At 32.7% G+C, this 20,034-nt stretch overlaps 1 long non-coding RNA gene across 1 annotated transcript in view; it reads right to left on the reverse strand.

The window, feature by feature from the left end:
• LOC309656540 overlaps nt 1-20,034 on the reverse strand; it is a 281,381-nt gene that overhangs the window by 194,516 nt on the left and 66,831 nt on the right. The gene's annotated exons all lie outside the window — the stretch shown is intronic.

Consider the following 20,034-nt stretch of genomic DNA (forward strand, 5'->3'; position numbering starts at 1 on the left):
TAAGGCTCTAGATATCTAAAGAAATCCTAAAGTAGCCTTTATGGTTAATTAGCACTCTTGAATATATGTAAATAATCAGATCAAACCTACTGAGAGGAGACATTTTGGAATAAAGAATAATGTTTGAGAATATTAAGATCAAAGGATGTGAGGGTGGACACTGTAAGGAAAAATTGTGAAAAACTGAAATAAATAAAACGAGATTATGGGTTTCCTGTCTAGCATACTCTTCCAGATGATCTAAGTCTTTCATTGTCTTTGAGCTATTTTAAAACTATGTAAAATGTAGAAAATTGATAATAATGCAAATTATTTTGATTCATACAAATAAAATTAATTTTGTCCCACAAAATGCAGTTGGAGTTTGTCTGTGGACACACCTGTTTTATATCTATTTTAAAATCATTTCAAAATTTCTTAATTGTCTATTTATAATATGGTTCTTCAAATTTACTTTTGAACCTGTTGTAACATCTTTCTGGTTCTTTCATTAATTACCAAATTAAATAAAACATTTGACATGCATTTATTTTATATGTGTATGAAAGTATAAGTCATTAGTTTATCTTCTTAAAATATTTATTCTCTGAGAAGGTTTTATATTGTCATTTGCTTGCCTGTTTTCTGTATGTGTGTGTGTGTGTGTGTGTTTGTGTGTGTGTGTGTGTGTGTGTGTGTGTGTGTGTGTGTTTTGTTGGAAACCAATAAGAGCCTGAGTTTCATCTCTGGGTCTATAGGTAAAGGAACAATATATATGAGTCAAGAAGCAGAGGGAACCACAGGAAATGTACTATCTCAGAAATTATAATTTTAGGCACACATTTGGATTATCTAGACTCTAGGATTAGGGAATCTAAGATGAACATTTCTAGATTTCAAAGGTCTATGTGACTCAAAATAACATTGATAGTATAGTTCTCACTATTTTATTATTATTATGGCTATTATAATTCTTATGATAATTATTGTTATAAATTAAGCAAAGCACTGACAAATGACAGGACATATATGTAATGCAAACTGCAAGTTAATTGAAAACTGCTTTTCTGTTTAAAACACTTTTAGTGAACCCTTTAATTTTAGGTTCTACCAAACTTAAAACATCCTACAATGTAACCTGAAGTTAAGTCAACTTCAATTTATAAATATTTAAATTAGGAAAATACAAACAAAGTACATCTAATTTATCTGAATATCTAGTTAGAGAACTATTTAACTGACAGATATTATTTTAATATGAAATATTTAATCAGAACAAGAGGATTTAAAATTTTACTAGAAGAATATAGATAAACCATGGCTTTGATGAAAACAACTTGTAGAACCAACAAGAAAAGGAAAAGTAAATCCTGGGAACTAATCAGCATCATTGATTAATGTCAGGTAATATGCAAGAGAGCAATGTTAATGGCTAATAAGCTTCATACGCTACAGAATTTAAAAATATAGGATAAAAATGTTAATAGCTCTATTTCTGTGAAAATTGCCGTTGTAATTTTGGCAAGGATAAGTATTGCATTGAATCTGCAGATTGCTTTGGGTAGTATAGACAGTTTAACAATATTAAGTCTCTCAATACATGAGCATGGAATACTTTCCATAGATTTGTCTTCTTTAATTTCTTTCATTAATGTTGTATAGTTTTCAGAGTACAGGTTTTTCACTTCCTTGGTTAAATTTATTCCTAGCTAGTTTATTCTTTTTGATGAAATTGTAAATGGGATTGTTTTCTTAATACTCTTTCTGGTAGTTTGTTATCAGTGTATAGAGTCACAGCACATTTTTTGTATACTGATTTTGTATCCTCCCAAGTTTACTGAATTTGTTTATTAATTCTAACAGTTTTTTTTAGTGGAGTCTTTAGGATTTTCTGTTTATAATATTATGTCATCTATAAATAGTGACAGTTTTACTTCTTCCTTTCTAATTTGGATGCCTTTTCTTTCATTTTCTTGCTTATTGCTTTGGATAGGACTTCCAATACTATGTGGAATAAAAGTGGTGATAGTGAGCATGTACGTCTTTTTCCTGATCTTAGAGGAAAAGTTTTCAGTTTTTCACTGTTGAGTATTGTATTAGCTGTGGGTTTGACATACGTGGCTGTTATGTTGAAATATATTCCCTCTATACCCACTTTGTTGAGAGTTTTTGTGATGAATTGATGCCAAATTTTGTCAAAAGCTTTTTCTGCACCTATTGAGATTATCATAGGATTTTTATTCTTCATTTTGTAAATGTGGTGTATCACATTGTTCTATTTGTGGATGTTGAAACATTACTGAATCTCTGGAGTAAATCCCACTTGATCCTGATATGTATTCCTAAAATTTGTATAGAACCACAGAAGACCCTGAATAGACAAAGCAACCTGGAGAAAGAAAGGCAAAGCTGGAGGCATCACACTCCCGTATTTCAAACTATATTAAAAAGCTATAATAATCAAAACAGTATGGTATTTGCAAAAAATAGACACATAGATCAGTGGAGCAGAATAGAAAGCCCAGAAATAAACCCAAGTGTATATGGTCAATTAATTTATGACAAAAGAGCCAAGAATGTACAATGGGGAAAGGATAGTCTCTTCAATAAATGGTGTTGGAAAGATGAGACAACCACATGTAAAAGAATGAAACTGGATCAGTATCTTACACTATACATTGAGGGCTTATATGCTAGCTATAATTTAAATTTAGATTTTATTGTTTGTTATTTTTACTAAAATTTTTACAAGTGAGGAAACTGAGGTGAAATTACGTAACTTGTTCAAGGTTTGTCAAGTAATTACAGGCTGAGCTGGTGGTTTATCTGAGTAAACTGAATCTATTCATTTAATTAATTTTATTGAGAAACTACCATACATCTGCAAAGTAACCATAAAGAACATTGTTGCTGAATAAGAAAAACATATTACTACCCTTCAAAAGTATATATATAAATTGTTAGAAGCAACAGCTGACAGACACTATATTTTCCAATTGAACCCTCCTCTCACCTATGACCACCTATGACCATGATAACACACACACACACACACACACACACACACACACACACACACACACACACACACACACACAGTTACTCTCTCCCTGGCCCTGGATACAGTACAGAGAGCATAATGGCCTGAATAGCCACATATAACATACCTCTAAATCTTTAGTTTTTTAAATTTGTTCTTGATTTTTTTTCTTTATTATTTTTTAAGGTAAAGAGAGAACAATCTATATAGACAAGAACAAATACTGGGAAAGCCCTTTCTCCAATATGCTAAAGAAGGGGTGGAAATGAAAAGGTGGCTATTCCAGAACAGCTGAGGAGATGGAGCAAAGGGTATTAAAGAGTCAACCACAGTAGCTGAAAGTAGGGTACGTTTGTAACTTTTGGGAGTGCAAGAGTCCTGGAACCAAGGGTCAACTTTCCACTAGTGTGGGAACCTATCACGTAAAGACAACTAATAAACATTAGAATTGGGCAGCTCTCTGCAGGGGAACCAGAATAGAACAGGAATCAGAGACCTGTGTTTGGTACTGGCTTTGCCCCTCTGTAGATATGCTCTAAGCCATAACTTTGAGATGTATTTGTCATTTGATGTCAGATTTCAATGAAATTATATTTCAAAAAAGTCACGTGGAAATTTTTAAAAATGCTTTAAAAATATAAATAATTCACCTGCTACTTGCTATCTCCCTATATTTTCATGTTTATAAAGTGCAAAACATAAAGAATGACTATTTCAAAGTTGGTCTGTAACCATTTTTTTCACTTTTTAACTTATATTAGAAATACAGAACTGCTAATTTTATTTCTACTCAAGTGGCATTAAAATATGAACCACATTACCCTGCTTATACAAAAATACAATGTATCTTCACCATCTCAGATTTTGCATCTTATTCTTTTCTTTAAAAAACTGCCTTATTTTATACAATCAGTTTCATAGTTGATCTCTAATCCGTAACTAGTAATCCTTTCCTTTCATTTTGAAAAATACATGGCATAATATCTGGAACAAATTTTGGGAAAGAATGAATTATTTTTATATGTGATTCACTACAGAGAAAGACTTAAAATAGGTTTTATGACATATGAGATTTCTGGAGTTTCTTTAGTGTTATTAGAAGATGTAGGTATTTTCTTTATCATGTTGTATTATTTCTCAAACATTATTGTACTGTTGAAGCAAAATATGGATATAAATGCTTAGAATAATACATACTTAGTTTCTGCTAGAGTAAGTGAAATTACTCAGTGATAAAATACCGCTATACACAAAGATAAATTTCTTTTTTGTGTGTGGCACACATAAATGTTAAAGCAGTTAGTCTTCTGAATTTAGTTATAAATATGAAAAAACTATGTGGATGTCCACTTAGAGTTTTAAAAAATTTTACATACTCTCTTCTCTAACACAACCCTGAAGGGTTTTTATTGATTTCAGTGTTTTGGCCTAATTCAGGATTTGGACTTTCACAGGCCAGTGAACACTAAAAATTCAACAATTAAGGTACTTTCAAAATGTGAAAGGCAATTTTCTTTCCTTGACAAATCTAATGAATTCTACCCTTCTCCATGGTGATACCAGGAGAGCCAGAAGCCTGAAAGTCATCCTTCAAACCTGTTTTTTTTCAAACAATTTCCAGTTGAATGAGTCAGGTGGCCATATAAATTTCACCACATTAATATCTTTCCAAGCTGGACTATTTTTTTTTTAAATTTCCACTGACACTGCTAAATTTAGTGCCTCATTATCTCTTTTATGCACTATTGCTATAATCTTGTGAGAGAACTTCCTTCATCAAAGCTTACTACCTCCAATTTATTCTCTACAGCACTGCCAGGCAGATATTTTTTTTTCCTTTTCTTTTAATGATCATCAGATCATTTTCCTTCCCTAATTAAAACCATTTATGACTATTTCTCAAAGAATAAAGTTCAACATCATGTACATGAGGTGCTGACTCAACTGGACCCTGCTGCCCTCTTGCCTGTATCCTTTTACAGGTGGAGTTGTCAATACCATCACTGTACTCTGTATATACCTCTATGGTGGGGATTACAAAATTCTATAGTGTTTATTAATTCCATGATTGCAGCCTCCCTTAGTGTATAGTACACTTTTCCATAATACGGGCATAGGGTCTAGTAAGAGATAGTCAATAAAGGAATGATTTGTTAATCAAATAAATGAATTAAAGTATTTTCTGGGACATTTTTTTCATTCAATGTGGGAAGCTGTTCCAGTTTTGTAGTTACTACGTTGGTGTACAATTCATGATCAAGGTTGAGGTGGTGGAATGACGAAGGGCCATACTTGTGCCTTCAAGCTTCTGCAGTTAACACTCCTCTGAACCTCACAGCATCAGGATGCTATGGGATTATTTGTTGTAAAAGACAACCATGCATATGAAATTTCCTAGAGAATTGGTTGAATAATTTACATTTGTTATGCTGGTTTACTAGTCCCCCCCTCCCTTTTTTCCCCACAAACTTACTATCTTGTGGGAAATAAGAGGTTTTAAAAAATGTATATGTGATATTAGTGTCTGAAATTCTACATATATGCCTGCTACCTAAGGCAGGATAGGTGGAACAGATGGGTAGATTAGAGATAAAAACAGAGATAGAGATATATAGATACTATCTTATAAAACAGAAATAGGGGAATGAGCACTTCCTTTAAGATAAAAATAGAATACCCTCCCCCTACAGATAGCTACCACACATACCACTCATAAATTAATACTCTGAAGACCTATTTAATGCCTCTAACAAATTTTTAAAACTTAGATGTAAAATCCCACCATCCCTTTATCTTCAACACAATTTCCAATATAAGCTATTTGCTTCAAATAATTGTTTATATTAATATCTATGAGCTTCAAACTAAATGTTAAGCTAAATAACACTGTTGGATTCATGGTTGTTTTATATACTTCTCAAAAGTTAAAAACGTGCCCAATGTTAATATTCTACATCAGAAAGAAGGATATTGTGCTATTTTAAACATTTTATTCATAATGAGAGTGAAAGAGATAATTATACGATAAATTTGTGAAATCATTATGATTTAGAATCAGCATTTTAGAAGTCAGATAGAACTTAGATATAAATTAGTCTTACTTTCTTTTATGTATGGGTGAGTGAGACCCACAGAAATAAAGTATACTGTCCAAACATCATACTGTTGAGTAAAAATATGGCAGGCAGTGGGCCCATAGTCCCCTAACTTCGGTTTCCTAGAACTTAAAACATTTAATTTTACCCTCAGATCTCTCATGCATTCAATAGGTATTTTTACTGAGTAGTTATTTTTGGTAAGCATGTTTGACATTATATATACAATTTAGCAAGTTTAAAATATAGTGGGAGTCGATTAGTCAAGCCCAGTTAGGGGACAGATATCACACAATGATTTAAAAAGAGAAATTTTAATATAAATAATTATTAAATATTCTTTAATATAGAGAATTACTAACAGAGGAGTGGAGTGATAGGGAATTGGCTAATGAGAATTAAAGAAAATTAGAAAGAATACTGGAATAGTTACTGTAAGGGGCAACCGTGTCCTCTAAAGCTGAGGTAGAGCCCAAGATCCAGACCTCATTGGAAATGTCTTGGGTCACTGAGCCGGAAGGGCCTGGCTGGTGAGACTTGCTGGATATCTGCCCTCTAGGATGCCAGGGAAGATCATCCACCAGTAGATGCTGAGCCCCAGAACTTGGGAGGTACTGGGAAGCTGCTGGGAGATTCCTGGGTGCTGCTGGCACTGACTGCTTGAAAGGCCACTTTGTGCAAGAATCCAATGCACTTCTGTGCACAGCTCCAGCTTGGGAGGCCTGGACAGTCTGCCCAGCAGAAGGTCAGGACTAGGGCTTATTACACTGCCAAGCCTCATAGGGCCTCTCGTGGGTGCACACATCTTGGACTACAGAGAGGGTGCTGGCAGCAGCGGCCTGGGCTGGGGAACACACCCATGCCGTCCTGGGCTCCGGGCTACATTGCTGACAGTGCTGGAGTAGAGAGCTGGAGAGAGAACTGGGGCTGGGGAGGGAGGGTCACAAACACTAGAGAAAGCCATACTCTGCAGGAACATATTATTGGAGAAACTGCGTGAAACTGAACAGTGGGGGAAAAAAAAAAAAAAAAAAAAAAAACTTACTGCAGGAGCCTGTACTAGTGAGCCATACCAGAATCCGGAAGAGAAAAATCTTTCCTCCTTCAGTGTCCCTCCATGCCCTCTAATGATAAGGCTTAACATTTTTGGTTGGAAAAGGAGAAATGCTTATCAGGCCCAGCTCCTACGGAGCAGGCATAAGGCATGAATTTAGTGCTGAGAGGGACCTGTGACGATGGTCCTCTCTCATTACTAATATTTATAATTGCTCTCTTTCTTCTTTATTCTTTTGGTCAGTCATCAAGAAGTTGGCTTTATTAATTTTTCTCTTTTTTAAAAAATATTTAATTGATTTGTGCTCTTAATTTTTATTATATTCTTTATTCTGCCTCCTTTGGCTTTAATTTGCTTCACTTTCTCTAATTTATTAAGGTATTTAAAAATTTAAGCCTTTTCTCCTTTTCTTATATGTCTTCAAAGCTGTTAATTATGTTTTAAACACTATTTAGCTGTTATTACAGAAATTTTGGTACCTTTGCTATGTTTTCATTTTCATGTTTTGTTTTCATTTTCTAATTTCCTTTGTGGTTACTTCTCTGAAGCCTGGGTTATTTAGAAGTATGATATTTAATTTCCAAATATTTAGGAATCTTCCAGATACTTTTCTGTAATTGATATATAGGTTTAATTCCATTTTAATCCTTTGTGCTACTGTTGCCATACATTTTATTTGTACATGTTATATACTGCACAATAAATTGATATTATTTTCATCTTAAACATGCAATTATCTTTTAAAGTAGTTTTAAAATTGAAGCAAATGCCTGTTGTATTTATCCATATAATCATCATTTTCATTGTTCTTTTTTGTATAAATCCAAATTTCCATCTTCTAACATGCACTTTATAACTCCTAACATATCTTGAAGGACTTTTATGCTTTTTAAAGTCTGTGGCAGCTGGCAAAGAATTCTCTCAAATTTTGGGAGGAGTGATTTTAAACCTCTTTGCTTATATTTACTTTGAAATATAATTTTTCTGGACATAAAATTCAGGTTGACTTTTTTTGTTTGTTTCAGCACTTAAAGATGTCATTATCACTTCATTGCAGTGCATTTGACAAGAAGCCCGCTCTTATTCTTATCTTTATTCCTCTGTATGCAATGCATCCTTTTTCTCTTTCTACTTTTAGGACTTTATTAATATTTTTCAACAACTGGATTACAATGTACCACAGTGAGTTTTGTTTATTTGTTTGTTTTTCTGCTTCCCCCTCATTGAGCCTTTTGGACTTGCAGACTTATATATTTTATTACCATTTCAGCCATTATTTCTTTATATACTTTTTTTCCTGTTCATCCCTTCTCCCTTTCTGGAGCTCCAGTCAATGTATGTTCAGCATCTGATATTTCCCACTGCTCATGGAAGCTCTGTCCAATTTCTTTCAATCTTTTCTTTCTGTGTTTAATCTTAGTTTCCTTGCAATTAATTCAAGCTTATTGATTTTTTTTGTCATATTTTAAAAAATTTTTATTTTATATTGGAGCATATTGATTAATAATGTTGTGTTAGCTTCAGGTGTACAGCAAAGTGATTCAGTTATACATATACACGTATCTATTCTTTTTCAAATTCTTTTCCCATTTAGGTTATTACAGAATATTCAGCAGAGTTCTTTGTGCTATACAGTAGGTCCTTGTTGGTTATCTATTTTAAATATAGCAGTGTGCACATGTCAATTCCAAACTCCCAATCTATCTCTCCTCCCCCTTCCCCCCAGTTAACTACAAGTTCCTTCTCTAAGTCTGTGAGTCTGTTTCCATTTTGTAAATAAGTTCATTTGTATCATTTTTTTTTAAGATTCTGCATGTAAGTGATATCATATATTTGTCTTTCTCTGTCTGACTTACTTCACTTAGTATGATAATCTCCACGTCCATCCATGTTGCTGCAAATGGCATTATTTCATTCTTTTTAATAGCTGAGTAATATTCCATTGTATATATGTACCACATCTTCTTTATCCACTCCTCTGTCGATGGACATTTAGGTTGCTTCCATGTCTTGGCTATTGTAAACAGCACTGCAATGAACATTGGGGTGCATGTATCCTTTTGAACCATGTTTTTCTCCAGATATGTGTCCAGGAGTGGGATTGTTGGATGATATGGCAACTCTAGCTTATTGATCTTTATTTCTATTTTTTAATCTTTTTTTTAATCCCATCCAATGTAAATTTTATTTTAAATTGTGTATTTTTATTAATAGAAGGTCCACTTAGGTCTTTTAAATTTTTTCCTTTTATTCCTTCCTTCTTTATTATGTTCACATTTTCCTTTACATTCTTGAACATAAATTAAACCTATTAACTTATTATTTTTCTCCTCATTACGGATCACATTTCCTTGGTTCTTTTTATGCTCAGTCAATTTTGAGTAGATGAATAAAAGTCTGAATTCTACATTTTTGAATGGTGCATGTTTTTGTATGACCTTAAAAAGTGCTAAGCTTTTGTTTTTGTGAATAGTTGCTTATGGATCAGCTTCATCTTTTTAGAAGTTGCTTTTAAGTTTTACAGTGATGACTCCAGAGCAAATTTTACTCTGGAGTTAAATTTGCTCCATTACTAAGGCATGACACTTATGAGGATCCTTCCCAATAATCTATATTACAAGGTGTCTCCATTCTCATTGCTGGAAACAAATACTGTGAGGGAGCGCTTGCTATTGTACAGCCCATTTCTATCAACGTTCCTTTTCCTAGTCATGGGCAATTTCTTCTAATCTATGTGCACGTCAGCACTCAGCCAAAAGACTTGAAGGGCCCCTTCTACAGATTTCCAAAATACTGTCTCAGGTGCAGCTCCTTCCTTTCTGCTGTTCTGCTCCACAAAATACAGCCATCTGTACCCTACTGAAATCTGATCTCTTTCTCCTCCATTTGAAAGCACAAGGTTCTATTTCTTTTTTTCTTTTTTTAAATTTTATTTATTTATTTATTTATTTATGGTTGTGTTGGGTCTTCATTTCTGTGCGAGGGCTCCCTCTAGTTGCGGCAAGTAGGGGCCACTCTTCATCACGGTGCGCGGGCCTCTCACTATCGCGGCCTCTCTTGTTGCGGAGCACAGGCTCCAGACGCGCAGGCTCAGTAATTGTGGCTCACGGGCCCAGCCGCTCCGCGGCACGTTGGGATCCTCCCAGACCAGGGCTTGAACCCGTGTCCCCTGCATTGGCAGGCAGATTCTCAACCACTGCGCCACCAGGGAAGCCCACAAGGTTCTATTTCTGATTCTTTGTTTTTTTTCTAGTGTGACCTGGTAACTACCTTTAGGCCACAAGCTGGGGCAATTGTAAGGCTGACCTTATTTGTTACCCTTATTTTAGGGATCACAGTCTCATGCTTTCTGTTATCTGTGTCCTGAACAGCATATGTTTCTCAAATTTTGTCTAGGTTTCTAAGTTTTATAGAAGGAAGGTGACTCCCATAAGATGGAAGTGGAAGTCTTCTTCAGTTTTTGTTTTTGTTTTCAATATAATGAGTCTATTCTTTCTCTTCGGTTCTGAAAACAATATGACAGTGGCTCTTGTTGCAATCACACACACACATTAACAAACACATGCATATTTAGAAATATTTACTTTCTTTTTGGAAATTTTATTATTTGTTAAGCTCATGAAATATTTAAATTTTATTTTTGTTTCTCAGATCTAATTTAATTAGTTACTTGATAAATTCATATATTCAGTTCTCAACTTATACAACTCATGGTGCATGTTCTGGATAATTTATGCTTCAAAATTTGCATTGTGAGACTAATTCCCATGGATTTAATATCTAATAAATAAATACAGATTAAATTTCCAATTTATGTTTGTATATACAGTGATTTGGACTGATAGACACTGTGTTTGTAAGAACTTAAAACATATGAGGAAGAAATTTCCATAATGTTTAAGTCAAGATGATGAAATAGTCAAACTCTTTCAAATATTGTTCTTCAGAAGAAAACAGTATTAAATCAAATAAAAATGTGACAGAACAAAACACACCATAATTTCTTTCTAAAGATGAAAAACAAAAGAGAAAAACACAATCGCTGTTTTTTCTCCTTAATAGTTTTAACTGACACATCTCAGAGTTTAATTAACCTTTGTCCTCAATAGATAGAGTTCTCTTAAAAGATTAAAAAGAAGGCCTATAAACAGTTTTTTCAGTCTTAGATTTTGTAAATACTTCTAGACCCAGCTTGAAATTTTTCAGATTTAACCCCTTCTGTAATGTTTTATAAATTTAACAAAAACACTTCTATATTACCTACCATCTGTTAAACTATCCTAGATATTGAGGAGAACAAAGCAAAATACATGAAATATAAAAGATAAATATAAGATATGTAAAATACACATGACCTCTCCCTTTAAATTTTATATATACCCAAATATAAGAAGAGTTGTCCAATTAAAGTTAGATTTGGAGAATAAATAGCAAGAATAAAAATAATATAAATGGAGAGAAACGAGAGAGGTGTTTAGTTGGGAAGCATACGTATGAATAAAGAAAGAAAATTGCAGATTTAGCAATTGAGCATAAAGGGACAGGTCTTGTGTCTGTTGGGTGTATTGGAAGAAAGAATTAAAGCAGTAATTTGGATTTGTATGCCAATTTTCATAGCTGCATTATTCACAATAGCCAAAAGGTGGAAATGATCCAAATATCTATCAACAGTAGAATATGGTAAATACACACATTGGAATATTATTGTCTGAATAAAGGGATGAAATTCTAATAAATGCTACAACATAGATGAACCTTGAAAGTATTATGCTAAGTAAAATAAGCCAGATGAAAAAGGACAAATATTATCTAATTCCACTTATGTAAGGTACCTACAATAGTCAAATTCACAGAGACAGAAAGTAGTATAGTGGTTACCAGGGGTTGGGAGAAGGGAGTAGTGGGGAACTATTGTTTAATGTGTGCAGAGTTTCAGTTCTGGATGATGATAAAGTTCTGAAGATGGACAGTGGGATGGTTGCACAACCATACAGATATACTTAATGTCAGTGAATTGTACACTTAAATTGCTTAAAATGGTAAATTTTAAGTTATGTATACTTTATAATAATTAAAAAATAATTTGAGACTATAGATTATATTTTTTAAAGAACTTAAGTTTTTGTCTCATATATCAATGGTATTCAAAATGAGATAAAGTACCACTGGGTACATGAAAACTTTCCCAGAGGTATGTAGAGAACTAATTTTCATATTTTTTTGCTTCCTAAAGGATCTTAATTTTTACCTGGCTTCACAAATGCTTTTCTCCCACTTTGCAAAAGAAAGGCATACTCTCAGCTCTCCAGAATCTTACTTTGATGAATTGCTCTTGAGTATAAGAATCTTCTGGGTATCAAGCAAAGAGATAACTCCGGGAATCAACAAACTAACAATATGGTTACATTTTATCTGATCTATCTTTCTTAGAATTAAATTTCAGATATATTTCTTATAGAGTATGTATTATTGTATATTTTTGAACTGACAAATTATGTCAGATATTTTGTCTTTTTTGACTAATTGGTATGACACTATATATTCACTTAACCAAACAGGTTATATACCGAACATTTTTCATAAAATTGATAACATATATGTGTAGTTTTATAACTTTGACAAAAATAATTAAAGCAAGTGATAATTAAAAGTATTACATAAAATGCTACATAGACAAAGTCATAATAAAATTCATACTATTCCCATTTTTGTACCTCTTAATCTATCAGGTTTAAAAGTTGCTTCTAAGTGAAAAAAAAAAAAGTATAATTAGTAATCATTTGTTTATACTAGTGAATTTTTGGAATATTTTTCTCAGGGACACATACTTTTCTAAGGCAGGTAGTTTCATACTATCTTCTTTCTTCTTCATTCTTGTTTGTAAATAGAAATTAAAACTACTTTTATATTATATTCAACTTATAACCTAGAATGAGTTTTAAAAATTGATACATTGTTATAAAAATTTTCTACAATTTCAATTGATTTATTTTTGTGAACAGTATTTTCTCAGGGTTAACATGTTCAGTAATTTAAAAAATTAGGAATTGAATTGATACCAAACACTGTCTCATTTTAGCCATAATTCATTTACTCCACAAATACATACACTGATTAAAAAGCAAAACAAAACAAAGCAATCCCAGTCAACTCATTAAGAAAAGCACTTCAGATAAATTTTGCTTTTTTATGTTTAATGATTGTAAAATTACATAGTATTTACTGCTGAAAAAAGGTTAAAAATATAAGTATTGTTCAAAATATGAGTATTGTTCAAAATATAAAATTGTTTCAAAAGAAAATATATTGTTATTAATTACAAGCAAAAATCTATATGCTAATTTAAACATTAGCTGACATTCTGATATAAGGGAAAGGATACAGATAGATTTGCGTAGACTTCTATATATAATATCTTGGCCATTTTTATACACTTGAGCATAAATGTATCTTTTTATTAGCATTTAACTATTAAGATAATTAGAGAAAATATATGTCAAGCACCTTATAGCGCATTTGATAAATGGTACATATTGTTTTATTATCTATTTACTATTACTCAAAACAATGCTCCATGACAATTTTAAGTTAAGCAAGTTCAGTTATAAAATATTTCTCCTCTAAATATAATTTTTAAATACAACTATATAATAATTTATTCTTTTTAACAAAGTTTGATAATTACTTTAAACAAGTATATTCTCAGTGTATTTGGGTTTGTCTTGTTATTTTCATATGAGAACATCAAGATGCTCTTAAGCATATTGAACTGTACCTAACTTTATAACTAACTCCTTAGAATGAGGAAGCCTTTCAAATTTTATTTGAAGATTCAGTGATTAATTACATTTTAAAGAGAGAAAGAAACTTATTCTACATTTATGTAATGCTTAGGCAAGTATTTTAAAAAATCTAGGTACTTCATAAATTTTACTACTATAATTGATAGAAAACCTGCAATACAAATATACTCCAATTTCCAGAAGCAGTGTTCTCACCGCTGGGAAATTACTGGTCAGGAAAATCTCTTGAAATATTATGCCCAATAGAAATTCCTTCAGGGTAAGTGAGTGAAGTAGATAAATGGCCTCTTCATTCAGAGGCTTTCTCTTTTTAAACTAATCCCTGGTTATAAATTAGGCCGCTCTGAAAACTCTATGAACTACTTCAGAATGTCACTAAATAGCACCTGAGAGTCCCCCAAAACTAATTTTTACTATCAAAGACATTCCATTTTCACAAAATTAGAAAGGTTAAAGACTCTTTTGATTTTTATCCTGTCCAACATTGGGTCCTTCTGAGTTAATCCCAAAATAAACTCTGTTGACCAATACAAAACAACCCAAAATTTAGAAGAAAGCAACAACAAAATACCAAAATTAAATCAAACAAAAAACGTATATATGTATAAGGAGAGAAATTCTGAAATGAATTTTGCTTTACATATTGTAGTATGCATTTTAGATTATAGTAAGACCTGTTGGAAAATATTTTGTATGCTTAAATAGTCCTAGATAAGAAAATGAATTAAATGTTTACAATGCAAACATATGAAACAACTGGAAAAAAAAAAAAGAAAAACTTGGATTGATGGCAAGTTAAAATAACTGAATGAAAGATTTTTACTAGTTTCCTGTACATTTTTGCCATCGTATACAAAACTGCATTTCAAATGTGCTAAATCTGGTTTTCAATCAGTCATTAGAAAAGAAATATTTAAAAGTATGGTTAAAGTAAAATGTCCATTTCAGGAACAAAGTAATTTAGTATTTCATCAGCCATGAAATATAATTAACCCTCTGAGATTATTATTTTGTAAATCTATAATATTAAATCTCTATAGGTGACAGGCATTTTTCATCTGGATTGACAAAAATGTATTTTAGTAACAGTCTCCTAGGTTAATCATCCAAAAATATTACAGATATTATGTGTTAATTAATTATGTATTAATTTTCTAACAATATAATTAATTGGAATCTAACAGGAGACAAATTTTATTCTCACCAAGCTAAGTGTTTTTCATGACATTAAAAATACAAAAATAGAACAATACTCTGTTCAGAACAGCAATACTTAAAATTTTATTATTTGCTCTCAAATTTTATAAACCACTGTGTACTTAAAATATATTTAAATAAGATCTTAGAAAATTCAGTATTGCTTACTGCTTAACTATTTTAGAATTTCTAACCACTGACCCCAAATAAAAACTTTCTATAGACTGCTTTTAAAACAACAGTGACTTCTTTGAAGGGCCCTTTGCTAAAATTCTTCATTTCACAGAGTGATAAGCATTGTTTGTTTTGTTCTATTTTTTCTGAAGAAAAGGACAAAAATAAATTTTAAAAATATAAGTATCAGATTTCTGAATTCTCTATATAGTTTTAAAATGTCAACTGATGTAAAAAAAAATCCAATATAAGTGTTTGAAACCCTGTCTGTTTCAAACAGAAAGATCTATTTTAAACTTGAGGCTCATTGCATCCTTCACTGCAGACCTGTCTGTGACTAACAGATTGTCAGGCTTATTATCTTCACCAGACACAGACACTCAGAATGAACCACTGGCCTCATTAGAACACACAAAGCAGGGAATATCTTTCAACAATTCATACCAACAAATTACTGAGACTCCAGAAAATTTGCTGTCTACAAATTTAAGTGAAATAAAGAGTTATCAGAAGGCATGAAGTAATCAGAGCTAAGCCATGGTCTAACAGATGTTGGACTTCTAGAAGCCAGGTAACTTATCATGAGGAAAAATAGTAAGCTACTAATTTTTCTCCCTGTCAAAGTGAAAATGAAAAGAATTGTTAGAGTGACATAAAGAAAAACCTGTGGGCAGAAGAGAATTAGAAGATATCTTCAGTGACGTATGTGTGTGTGTGTGTGTGTGTGTGTGCGCGTGTGAGAGAGAGAGAGAGGAAACAGAAACAGAGACAGATACAGAGAGACAGAGAGAAAAGAAAACTGGTGAGATCCTTGAAAAACCGTTGAACATTTGTGATGTAAACTTCCATAAGCGTACACTTGGACTAGCATGGCATTTATCTTTATTTTTTTAGGTTTTTTTTCTTTTGAAAATAGAAGGCTCTTAATATCCAAACAAAATCATGTGACAATATCACCACAATTTCCTCCTATATTCCATTCAGGAGATATTTAATTATTTTATTCATAATAAAATGTGTGTGTATTTCTTTTTTTTTAATTTATTTTATTGAAGTGTAGTTAATTTACAATGTTGTGTTAGTTTCTGGTGTACAGCAAAGTGACTCAGTTATACATACATATATATAAATATATATGTATTCTTCTCATATTCATTTCCATTGTGGTTTATTACAGGATATTGAATATAGTTCCCTGTGCTATACAGTAGGACCTTGTTGTTTATCAATTCTATATATAATAGTTTGCATCTGCTAACTCCTAACTCCCAGTCCATCCCTATCCCACCCACCTTCCCCTTGGCAACCACAAGTTTGTTCTCTATGTCTATGACTCTGTTTCTGTTTCATGGATAAGTTCATTTATGTTGTATTTTAGATTCCACATGTAAGTGATATCATATGGTATTTGCTTTCCTCATTCTGACTCACTTCACTTAGCATGATAATCTCAGCTGGGTTTTTTTCAGAAGTCATCATTTCTTCAAGTACATTATCTTATATCACTCAAAAGAACAGGACACTTGCCTACCACCAAACCAAATTCACAGGGAATTTGGAGGCTAACCTGTGTGCCATGTATAAGAGTTCTCTGAGGTCACTCAAAAAAAAATGATATAACTATAATCATGATCAAGACTCAAAACTGTCAGGCAAAGATGTGGAAGACATGCCACTAAGTAGCTTTTAAAAGTCTTTTAAAATAATAAATGATTTAACAATGATTTATTTGATTAAATTTAACCTAAACCCATATGAGATAATTTTCATCAAAAATGTATGCTTTATGTGGTATTTTGTTATCTTTTATCAGTGTTTTTGAGGGGTGATATCCTTTATAGGAAAGAATAACCAGCTTATGATTTGTAGGTGAGTGTTCCAGTCATAGTTCTGCCACTGACGATTCCTACCAATTTTTCAGATTCCACATATATGCATTAATATATGATATTTGTTTTTCTTTTTCTGACTTACTTCACTCTGTATGACAGTCTCTAGGTCCATCCACATCTCTACAAATGACCAATTTCGTTCCTTTTTATATTCCATTGTATATATGTAGCACATCTTCTTTATCCATTCCTCTGTTGATGGACACTTAGGTTATTTCCATGTCCTGGCTATTGTAAATAGTGCTGCAATGAACATTAGGGTGCATGTGTCTTTTTGAATTATGGTTTTCTCTGGGTATATGCCCAGTAGTGGGATTGCTGGGTCACATGGTAATTCTATCTTTAGCTTTTAAGGAACTTCCATACTGTTCTCCATAGTGGTTGTATCAATTTACATTCCCACCAACAGTTCAAGAGGGTTCCCTTTTTTTCCACACCCTCTCCAGCATTTATTGTTTGTAGATTTTGTGATGATGACCATTCTGACTGGTGTGAGGTGATACCTCATTGTAGTTTTGACTTGCATTTCTCTAATAATTAGTGATGTTAAGCAGTTTTTCATGTGCCACTTGGCCATCTGTATCTCTTCTTTGGAGAAATGTCTATTTAGGTCTTCTGCCCATTTTTTGATTGGGTTGTTTGTTTTTTTAATATTGAGCTTCATGAGCTGTTTATATATTTTGGAGATTAATCTTTTGTCCATTTATTCATTTGCAAATATTTTCTCCCATTCTGAGGGTTGTCTTTTCATCTTGCTTATAGTTTCCTTTGCTGTGCAAAAGCTTTTAATTAGATCCCATTTGTTTATTTTTGTTTTTATTTCCATTACTCTAGGAGGTGGGTCAAAAAAGATCTTGCTGCGATTTATGTCAAAGAGTATTCTTCCTATGTTTTCCTCTAAGAGTTTGGTAGTGTGCAGTCTTACATTTAGGTCTTTAATCCATTTTGAGTTTATTTTTGTGTATGATGTTAGGGAGTGTTCTAATTTCATTCTTTTACATGTAGCTGTCCAGTTTTCCCAGCACCACTTACTGAAGAGGCTGTCTTTTCTCCATTGTATATCCTTGCCTCCTTTGTCATAGATTAGTTGACCATAGGTGTGTGGGTTTATCTCTGGGCTTTCTATCCTGCTGCATTGACCTATGTTTCTGTTTTTGTGCCACTACCATATTGTCTTGATTACTGTAGCCTTGTAGTATAGCCTGAAGTCAGGGAGTCTGATTCCTCCAACTCTGTTTTCTTTCCCTCAAGATTGCTTTGGCTATTCGGGGTCTTTTGTGTCTCCATACAAATTTTAAGATTTTTTGTTCTAGTTCTGTAAAAAATGCCATTGGTAATTTGATAGGGATTGCATTGAATCTGTAGATTGCTTTGGGTAGTATAGTCATTTTCACAATATTGATTCTTCCAATCCAAGAACATAGTGCATTTCTCCATCTGTTTGTGTCATCTTTGATTTCTTTCATCAGTGTCTTATAGTTTTCTGAGTACAGGTCTTTTACCTCCCTAGGTAGGTTTATTTCTAGGTATTTTATTCATTTTGTTGCAATGGTGAATGGGATTGTTTCCCTAATTTCTCTTTCTGATCTTTCATTGTTAGTGTATAGGAATGCAAGAGATTTCTGTGCATTAATTTTGTATCCTGCAACTTTACCAAATTCATTGATTAGCTCTAGTAGTTTTCTGGTGGCATCTTTAGGCTTATCTATGTATAGTATCATGTCATCTCAAACAGTGACAGCTTTACTTCATCTTTTCCAATTTGTATTTGTTTTATTTCTTTGTCTTCTCTGATTGCCATGGCTAGGACTTCCAAAACTATGTTGAATACTAGTGGTGAGAGTGGACATCCTTCTCTTGTTCCTGATCTTAGAGGAAATGCCTTTAGTTTTTCACCATTGAGAATGATGTTTGATGTGGGCTTGTCATATATGGCCTTTATTATGTTGAGGTAGTTTCAATCTATGAGCATTTTTTCATGTGTTTGTTGACCATCTGTATGTCTTCTTTGGAGAAATATCTATTTAGGCCTTCTGCCCATTTTTTGATTGGGTTGTTTGTTTTCTTGATATTGAGCTGTATGTGTCTTATTTACAAAGCTAAAATAGAGACACATAGAGAACAAATATATGGATACGAAGGGGGCAAGGGGTTTGGGATGAATTGGGAGATTGGGATTGACATATAAACACTATTGATACCATGTATAAAATAGATAACTAATGAGAACCTACTATATAGCACAGGGAACTCTACTCAGCGCTCTGTGGTGACATAAATGGGAAGGAAACCCAAAAAAAGGGGATATATGTATATGTATAGCTGATTCACTTTGCCGTACAGGAGAAACTAACACAACATTGTAAAGCAACTATATACTCCAATAAAAATTTTTAAAAAAAGAATGGGGAGATGTGGGGTGGTCATTTGTGATTTATGTACCTACTCATGTTCATTCATTCATTTGCATAGGTGTAATTTGCAGGAAATAAGATGTATCATTCTTAAGCATTCAGTTATAGGACTTTTTACAACTGTAGACATCTACGTAACAAGCACACAACTTAAAATACAGAACATCTTGATATCCCATTAAGTTTGCCTATGAACCTTTTGCAGTTACTCTCCCCACCACATTGGCAACCATCTTCTGACTTCTACTTCTATGACTATGGACTGGTTTTTACTATTCAGGAACTTAATGGAAGACTGACTTATGTTTTACTTTAAGTTCAGTTTCTTTCTCTCAGAAAACATGTATACGAATCAGCCATGTTGTTCATATTATATAGTTTGTATT

The sequence above is a fragment of the Balaenoptera physalus genome, assembly GCF_965194825.1.
Source record: "Balaenoptera physalus genome assembly, chromosome: 1".
NCBI classification, from domain to species: Eukaryota; Metazoa; Chordata; class Mammalia; order Artiodactyla; family Balaenopteridae; genus Balaenoptera; species Balaenoptera physalus.